Here is a 7,661-nt window from a genome sequence, read left to right as displayed (position 1 = left end):
GAAAATCACAGTAACTTCCTGCTCTGACCCACTTCAGTCAAACGAAGGGGTGAACATTATGTGTGGCGCCCTCTGCTGGAGGAAAACAAGAAGCCAAGAGGACGAGGATCATTTATAAATAAAGAACTGTAAATACAAATATATATTTTTTTAATGTATTGTTGCTCTAGATGTAAAATCACAAATTAAAAAGTGAACATTTCAGGATGTGGGCTTTCATATGTTTCACTACCTCATATTCACTCATTATTCATTTTATTTTACCCAAATTTCTGTATTTATTTAAACCACTAAATAATAATTAGAAACATTTGAAAAAATTCTATAATCAATATCTGTATTATTTTAACTGTCTGCCACTTTATGCTTCTACTTTACAACACAGAGGGACTTTTTACTCCATTTCATTTATTTAATAACTTGAGTGAATTTGGATGTTGAGATTAATAATACAAAATGTTATCAACATATAAATTATAATGTTATATCATAGATTAAGAGTAAACTTTATTGATCCTTGAGGGGGGGGGGAAGCTACATTGCAAAAGATAAAGCAATTAAAATGAGCTGCAACATTAAAGTGATGAACACATTAATGCATCAATAATTATAATAAAATAATACATCATTGCGTAATGAGTCATTCTGTATCACGAGTACTTGTACTTTGGTACGTTGATTATACTTTGATGCTACTAATACTTGAATTCCTTTGCTTCTGTTAGAAGTTAAATCTTCTGAGAAGTTTGTGTGTGTGTGTGTCGTTGTTGAGTCATTCCGTTGACCGGTTGTCATGGTAACAGGAGCGCCACACACACACACACACACGTTGATTTAGAGGAAGGTCGACCGACAAAGTAAAATGAGATGAAAGCATTCAGTTCAACTTTTTTTATATATTATTTTATAGCTCATTTGTAAAAAGAAAAGTGGTCATTGTTGAGGACCTGCATAAAACTAATGGTACCTCTTATGTCCACTTGGGGGCAGTATTGACCATATTAACCATTGAAACCATTTTAACCATTTTAACAATATTAACAATATTAACAGTAATAGTAGTATAAAAAGTATTAACAGTATTAACAATATTAACCATATTAACTATATTAACCATATTAACAATATTAACAGTATTAATCATATTAACCTTATTAACAATATTAACAGTATTAACAGGATAAACAGTATTAACAATATTTACAGGATTAACCATATTAACAATGTTAACCTTATTAACAATATTAACAGTAATAATAGTATTAACCATATTAACAATGTTAACCATATTTACAGTATTATCTGTTTGCTGTCTAGAATAATCTCTGATATACAAACAAGATTTACAAACAAGATAGACGACATACGCTCCTCCTTTACAAATCCATCTTCTATCACCTCACCAACACTAACTTCTTCATCCCCCTCTCTTTCCTCTTTCACCCCCTTGTCTCCCAATCAAGTTCTTAGCTTGGTGACCTCCGCTCGACCGACCACCTGCGCCCTTGACCCCGTCCCGTCTCCCATTCTCCAGGCTGTTGCTCCTGACCTTCTGACCTTCCTCACCCATCTTATTAACAGCTCCCTCTCAACTGGCTGTTTCCCTAACTCTCTGAAGGAGGCGAGAGTCAACCCTCTCCTGAAGAAACCCACGCTCGACCCGTCTAAAGTCAGCAACTACAGACCGGTCTCTCTTCTACCTTTTCTCTCCAAAACTCTGGAGCGAGCTATCTTGAGCCAAGTGTCCTCCTATCTCCACAGTAACAACCTTCTTGACCCTCACCAGTCTGGATTCAAGGCCGGCCACTCGACAGAGACGGCCCTCCTTGCTGTCTCTGAGCAGCTTCACACTGCTAGAGCAGCCTCTCTCCTCTGTCCTTATCCTTCTCGACCTTTCTGCAGCATTTGACACCGTGAACCACCAGATCCTGATCTCTTCTCTTCAGGACCTGGGGATCTCAGGCACTGCACTCGCTCTTTTCTCTTCCTACCTTAAAGACCGCACCTACCGGGTAACTTGGAGAGGATCTGTGTCTGATCCTTGTCCTCTCACTACTGGGGTTCCTCAAGGCTCCGTCCTGGGTCCCCTCCTCTTCTCTCTGTACACAAATTCTCTCGGCTCTGTCATTCGTTCGCATGGCTTCTCCTACCATAGCTATGCTGACGACACCCAACTGATCTTCTCGTTTCCACCGTCCGAAACACGGGTGGCGACACAAATCTCTGCCTGTCTGACTGACATCTCTCAGTGGATGTCTGCTCACCACCTGAAGATCAACCCTGACAAGACTGAGCTACTATTCCTTCCAGGGAAAGGCTCCCCCACCCACGACCTGACTATCACCTTCAACAGCTCTGTGTTGGCCCCTACCCTGACTGCCAGGAACCTCGGGGTGACACTCGACAGTCAACTCTCCCTGACGGCCAACATCGCTGCGACGACGCGTTCCTGTAGGTCCATGCTGCACAACATCAGGAGAATACGTCCTCTTCTTACTCAGAAGGCGGCGCAGGTTCTGATCCAGGCTCTGGTCATTTCACGCCTCGACTACTGCAACTCCCTCCTGGCTGGTCTACCTGCTAAGGCCATCCGACCCCTGCAGCTCATCCAGAATGCAGCAGCTCGACTGGTCTTCAGCCTCCCGAAATTCACCCACACCACTCCGCTCCTCCGCTCTCCACTGGTTACCGGTGGCTGCTCGCATCCGCTTCAAAACACTGGTCCTGGCGTACCGTGCTCTAGACGGATCGGGTCCCGTCTACATCCGGGATATGGTCACACCGTACACCCCGGCACGTTCGCTCCGCTCGGCAACAGCCAATCGACTTGTGCCTCCTGCACCTCGAGCTAATCACTCGAAATCCAGACTGTTTGCTGTCCTGGCTCCTCAGTGGTGGAACGAGCTCCCCACTGACATCAGGACAGCAGGAAGTCTCTACATCTTCCGTCGGAGACTGAAAACACACCTTTTCCGACTATATCTGGATTAAAACACAGATTAGCACTTCAGTGGCACTTAGATAGCACTTACTTATGGTACTTTTGTAGTTCGACTATGTTGAGGAAATGTTACTTCCTGTATTCTTGTTGTTCTTAGTTTGTACTCTAGGTTGAAATGCACTTATTGTAAGTCGCTTTGGATAAAAGCGTCTGCTAAATGACATATAATGTAATGTAATATAAAAATTTTAAAGACAGAAAATATATAATCCACCTTTCAGAATATCTTTGGTCTTTTTTTTGTGCCAGTGATGTAAATTGATGCAGATTTTCTCCCCACGTTGTTTCGGAGCTCGGGGAGTATCCCGTGTATTTCATTATGTTCCTGCATAAATTACTTCCTGCAGCTGCAGAGACAAAAAGACCAAATTATTCCCGACAGTGAGACTAATGACTGTATTTCTCTCTCGCCATATACGTCCAATATAACTAAATGATCTTACTGTGATGGATCGGCTGTTTGTTTACGGAGGCCTGAACTGCAGCGTCCTGTAGAGCCGAGATCAAGAAGATTAAATACATTAAATACATTAAATGAACTCCGACGTGTTTTAACTTCTCTAAGGAAACACATCTCAAATATCAGGAGAAGTTTCTGTGTGCAGCTCGTTTCCAGCAGACGAATTTACCGTTAGCTCAAATAAATCGTGAGTTATTATTCTGATATATTCAGTTTTTTGTTGAGATAATAGCTCAGTACACTCACCAATTTTTAGCATAATATTAAATGTAACGAAGCCTATTAATAAGAGTTATGTAGAGAAAAAGTAAGACAGTGAATTACAATCGAAGGAACCACTGCATTACAGTATTTACTTCCAATATGCAGATGATACTCAATTATATCTATCGATCAGACCAGAAGAGGCCAACCGGCTCGCTGAACTTCAAGATAGATAGATAGATAGATAGATATATACTTTATTAATCCCCAAGGGGAAATTTGTCGTGACAGTAGCAGCAACACACAAGAATAAAAACAAAACACAAAATATAAGAAACAGGGATGAAAGATATAGAAGTATACAAGTAAAATAAAAGTAAAATACAAAACAAAATATATATGTAAATATACAACACACATGCATACACAACACACAACAACACTGACAAATCAAATACAAAAATATTAAATATAGACAGAGTGCAAAAAGCAAAGTGTGTGTATGAGTGCAGAGCAAATGAAATGAAATGTGTGTGTATGTGTGTAGTGCAAACAAATGAGATGTGTGAAGTGCAGATCAACATAGTGTAAGTATTCAGTTATTGTTGTAGTTATTGCACTATGATCTGGCAAGAGGTGATCTGTTGGAGAGCCTCCAAGCCGTCGGCAGGTTCTCCTGTATCTGTCCTTGTGGCAGCGGAGCGTGAGGAGACGTCTGGAGAAAGTCCTCCTCTGTCCCTGTAGGAGGTGGAGAGGGTGGTCCGGGTTGTCCAATATGTACACAAGTTTCTTCAACGTCCTCCTCTCCACCACCTGTTCCAGGTGCTCAAGCATGTGTTAAAGACGTAAAAACATGGATGACCTGCAACGTCCTGATGTTAGCCCGCCCCCACCCATAGTCGGTGAGGAGCTACTAGACCAGGGGTCAGGAACCTTTTTGACTGGGAGAGCCATAAAAGCCAAATATTTCTAAATATATTTCATTGAGAGCCATATCGTATTTTTAACGGATAATAAATTAAATATGTTTTGCTTTTAATGCGACTTCTGGTGCTGCATGATGCTACGGGGGGGGGGGACTTTTTCTTTGCTCCGCTCCGATGCGCGCACACGCCGGCATCGGAGCTCTGCGGCGTGCGAGACGGCGAGCCGAGAAGTGTAACCGCGACACGTAGAGACAGAATGACATGCTGCTGGTTAGAGACGATCAATAACAGACGTTTAGTTTAATAAAAGAACAAAGACGTCTTTAAGAAAAGCACCTGACATTACTTCTGCTGTACAGGGGGGCGAGCGGAGATTTTTTTTTTTTTACAACTCAAAATTGTCTGCGAGCCATATGCCGTCACCGGAAGAGCCATATTTGGCTCGCGAGCCATAGGTTCCCGACCCCTGTACTAGACGTAGCTTCCGCTAGCTGTTTGCGAGCAGCCCCCGAGGCGCCTGAAGGCAACTGAACGACGGGATGATAAGTCCAAACAGAAGCACACGGCGCTCCGCCAACCTCTCACCAACCAGCGTCAAAGAGGAGCTTCTATTCAGTTTATTTTACTTAGACATGTGGGCCTATAGCCGCATGTCATCTTTCAACTTTAGCAGTTAGCTCAAAGCTCCTCTTTCCAACGTAGAGAGACAGGGGGAAAAAACCGATGTTACTTACAAGTCGTGAAGAAAGTAATCAGTAAATTCACATATAACTAATCATTACTTAATGATTTATTTACATTATCATTCATTCAAGCAGTAACTCATTATCATTCTAGTTCAGGAAGTATATTATTTATTAGATTCATCAATTATCAGCTGGTTCCTTAATCGATCTTTAGAAAAATATTTAGGAAGTATTTTCGTGGACTTTTTTGTAAAATGGTCAAATGGAAATGATGATGATGATGATGATGATGATGATATATTTATTTGTCGTTTGCCAGAGTACAGGTACAAAAGCATCGAAATTACAAGAAAGGGTGGATGAAAGATTACAGCATAGAAAACACCAACCCGCACATAAGCACATACATTTAGACATAACTTGCAACGAGTAGGAAGGGGGGAGGGGAGGTAATTAATGATATGCTCTGTAACTCAGTGACTCTGCTGGATTTGGGAGTTTTTAAAGGCGACCAAACGAGCAGCGTGTGATGGTTTCACACGGCGCATCGTGCATTCCCAGGTGATGTTTTGGATGTTTTATGTTTGACAAAAAACGATGTGAGCTTCACGACCGCCGACGTGCAACTGGGAAATGTTTATTATGGAAGGCGTTGGGCGTGCAGCTCCGTGTGGAGCTCTGTGCATCTGCAGTCTGCTGATAATCCGACACGGTTAATATTCACAGTGCTGAGCCGTCGGATCAGAAGAGAGAGCCTCCTGAATATCCTGGATATCCAGATTCTGTGAGCTTTAAATCAAACGAGCTCTCACACACATTAATTACACACTCTGCAGCAAAGAGACGCAGTGAATGACAGTTATCTGAGGCACGAGGAGCCCAGACGCCATCAGACATGTGCATCACACCAAACAATGGGTGGTATTTCTGCAGTTTTTACTCCATAATTAAGAAACTGTTTCATCTCAAAAATAGAAAGTGTTCATGTTCATAATACATTTGAATAAAGCAACATAAACTAAAAAACTGAATCATCATTACTCAAAGAAAAGCTGTCAAATCTCTGTTTCGTGCGACCAATAAAAGAGAAACAGTGTTAAAAAACACACATATATCAATCTCATGGTGGCGCTAGAGGAAAAGTCAGAGGATGACCAAAGTTGGGAGGATATATCCTCAGGAAACCATGAAATACTGAGTACAATTTAATGATGATTCATCCAGTAGTTGTGAAGATATTAGTCTGAACTAAAGATGTGTTCATGTTCATAATACACTTTTCAAATGCAAAAAATACACATATATCAACCTCATGGTGGCGCTAGAGGAAAAGTCAGAGGATGACCAAAGTTGGGAGGATATATCCTCAGGGAACTATGAAATACTGAGTACAATTTAATGATGATTCATCCAGCAGTTGTGAAGATATTAGTCTGAACAAAAATTGTCTTCATGTTCATAATACACTTTTCAAATGCAAAAAATACACATATATCAACCTCATGGTGGCGCTAGAGGGAAAATCTGAGGATGACCAAAGTTGGGAGGATATATCCTCAGGGAACTATGAAATACTGAGTACAATTTAATGATGATTCATCCAGTAGTTGTGAAGATATTAGTCTGAACTAAAGATGTGTTCATGTTCATAATACATCTTTCAAAAAAGTCAAAAACATATATAACCTCATGGTGGCGCTAGAGGGAAAATCAGAGGATAACCAAAGTTGGGAGGATATATCCTCAGGGAACCATGAAATACTGAGTACAATTTCATAATAATTCATCCAGTAGTTGTGAAGATATGGAGGCAAGTAATCCCCTCAAAGTGGTGAATTGGATTCAAAATGTCGGCTTGTTTTCTCTCGTGATTCACTTCCTTTGATCTGATTCGCCGCCAGAGGACAACCGGCGGTGGGAAAGCGATGGTAACCGCGGCCGACGGGCCACTCTCATCATTCTCACCACTCTCGTCTTGAGAACCGCGACACGGGGAAACGATATTTATGTTCTCGTGCTCTGAGAGTTGAATGATTGTCGTTAAAAAAAAACCCACGCGCTTCAATTCATCAGGATGGCCGGCGGCTCGGCGGGTGGAAATAAACCTTCACTCCGCAGCGCTGGGTCCACGATGCGCCCGGAAGAAATATCTGGAGCGAGAGAGCGAGAGAGCGAGAGAGCGAGAGAGCAAGAGAGCGAGTGTCAGGGTGCAATTCATTTTCCTGCCGTGCACGTGTCCACGCGGCGGCGTGTCTTCGCTACACGTGGACGTTTCTGCTGGTCCGATGTGGAGCTGGATGTTTACTCTCTGTGGTCCCAAAATGAAAAAGCACAGATGTTCAGTGGACACTCTCCACCTGACGTAGTTTCTGGTGTGTGTGTGT

This window comes from Pseudoliparis swirei, chromosome 23, assembly GCF_029220125.1.
Source record: "Pseudoliparis swirei isolate HS2019 ecotype Mariana Trench chromosome 23, NWPU_hadal_v1, whole genome shotgun sequence".
Taxonomy (NCBI): Eukaryota; Metazoa; Chordata; class Actinopteri; order Perciformes; family Liparidae; genus Pseudoliparis; species Pseudoliparis swirei.
Note: the sequence above shows the minus strand (reverse complement) of the source record.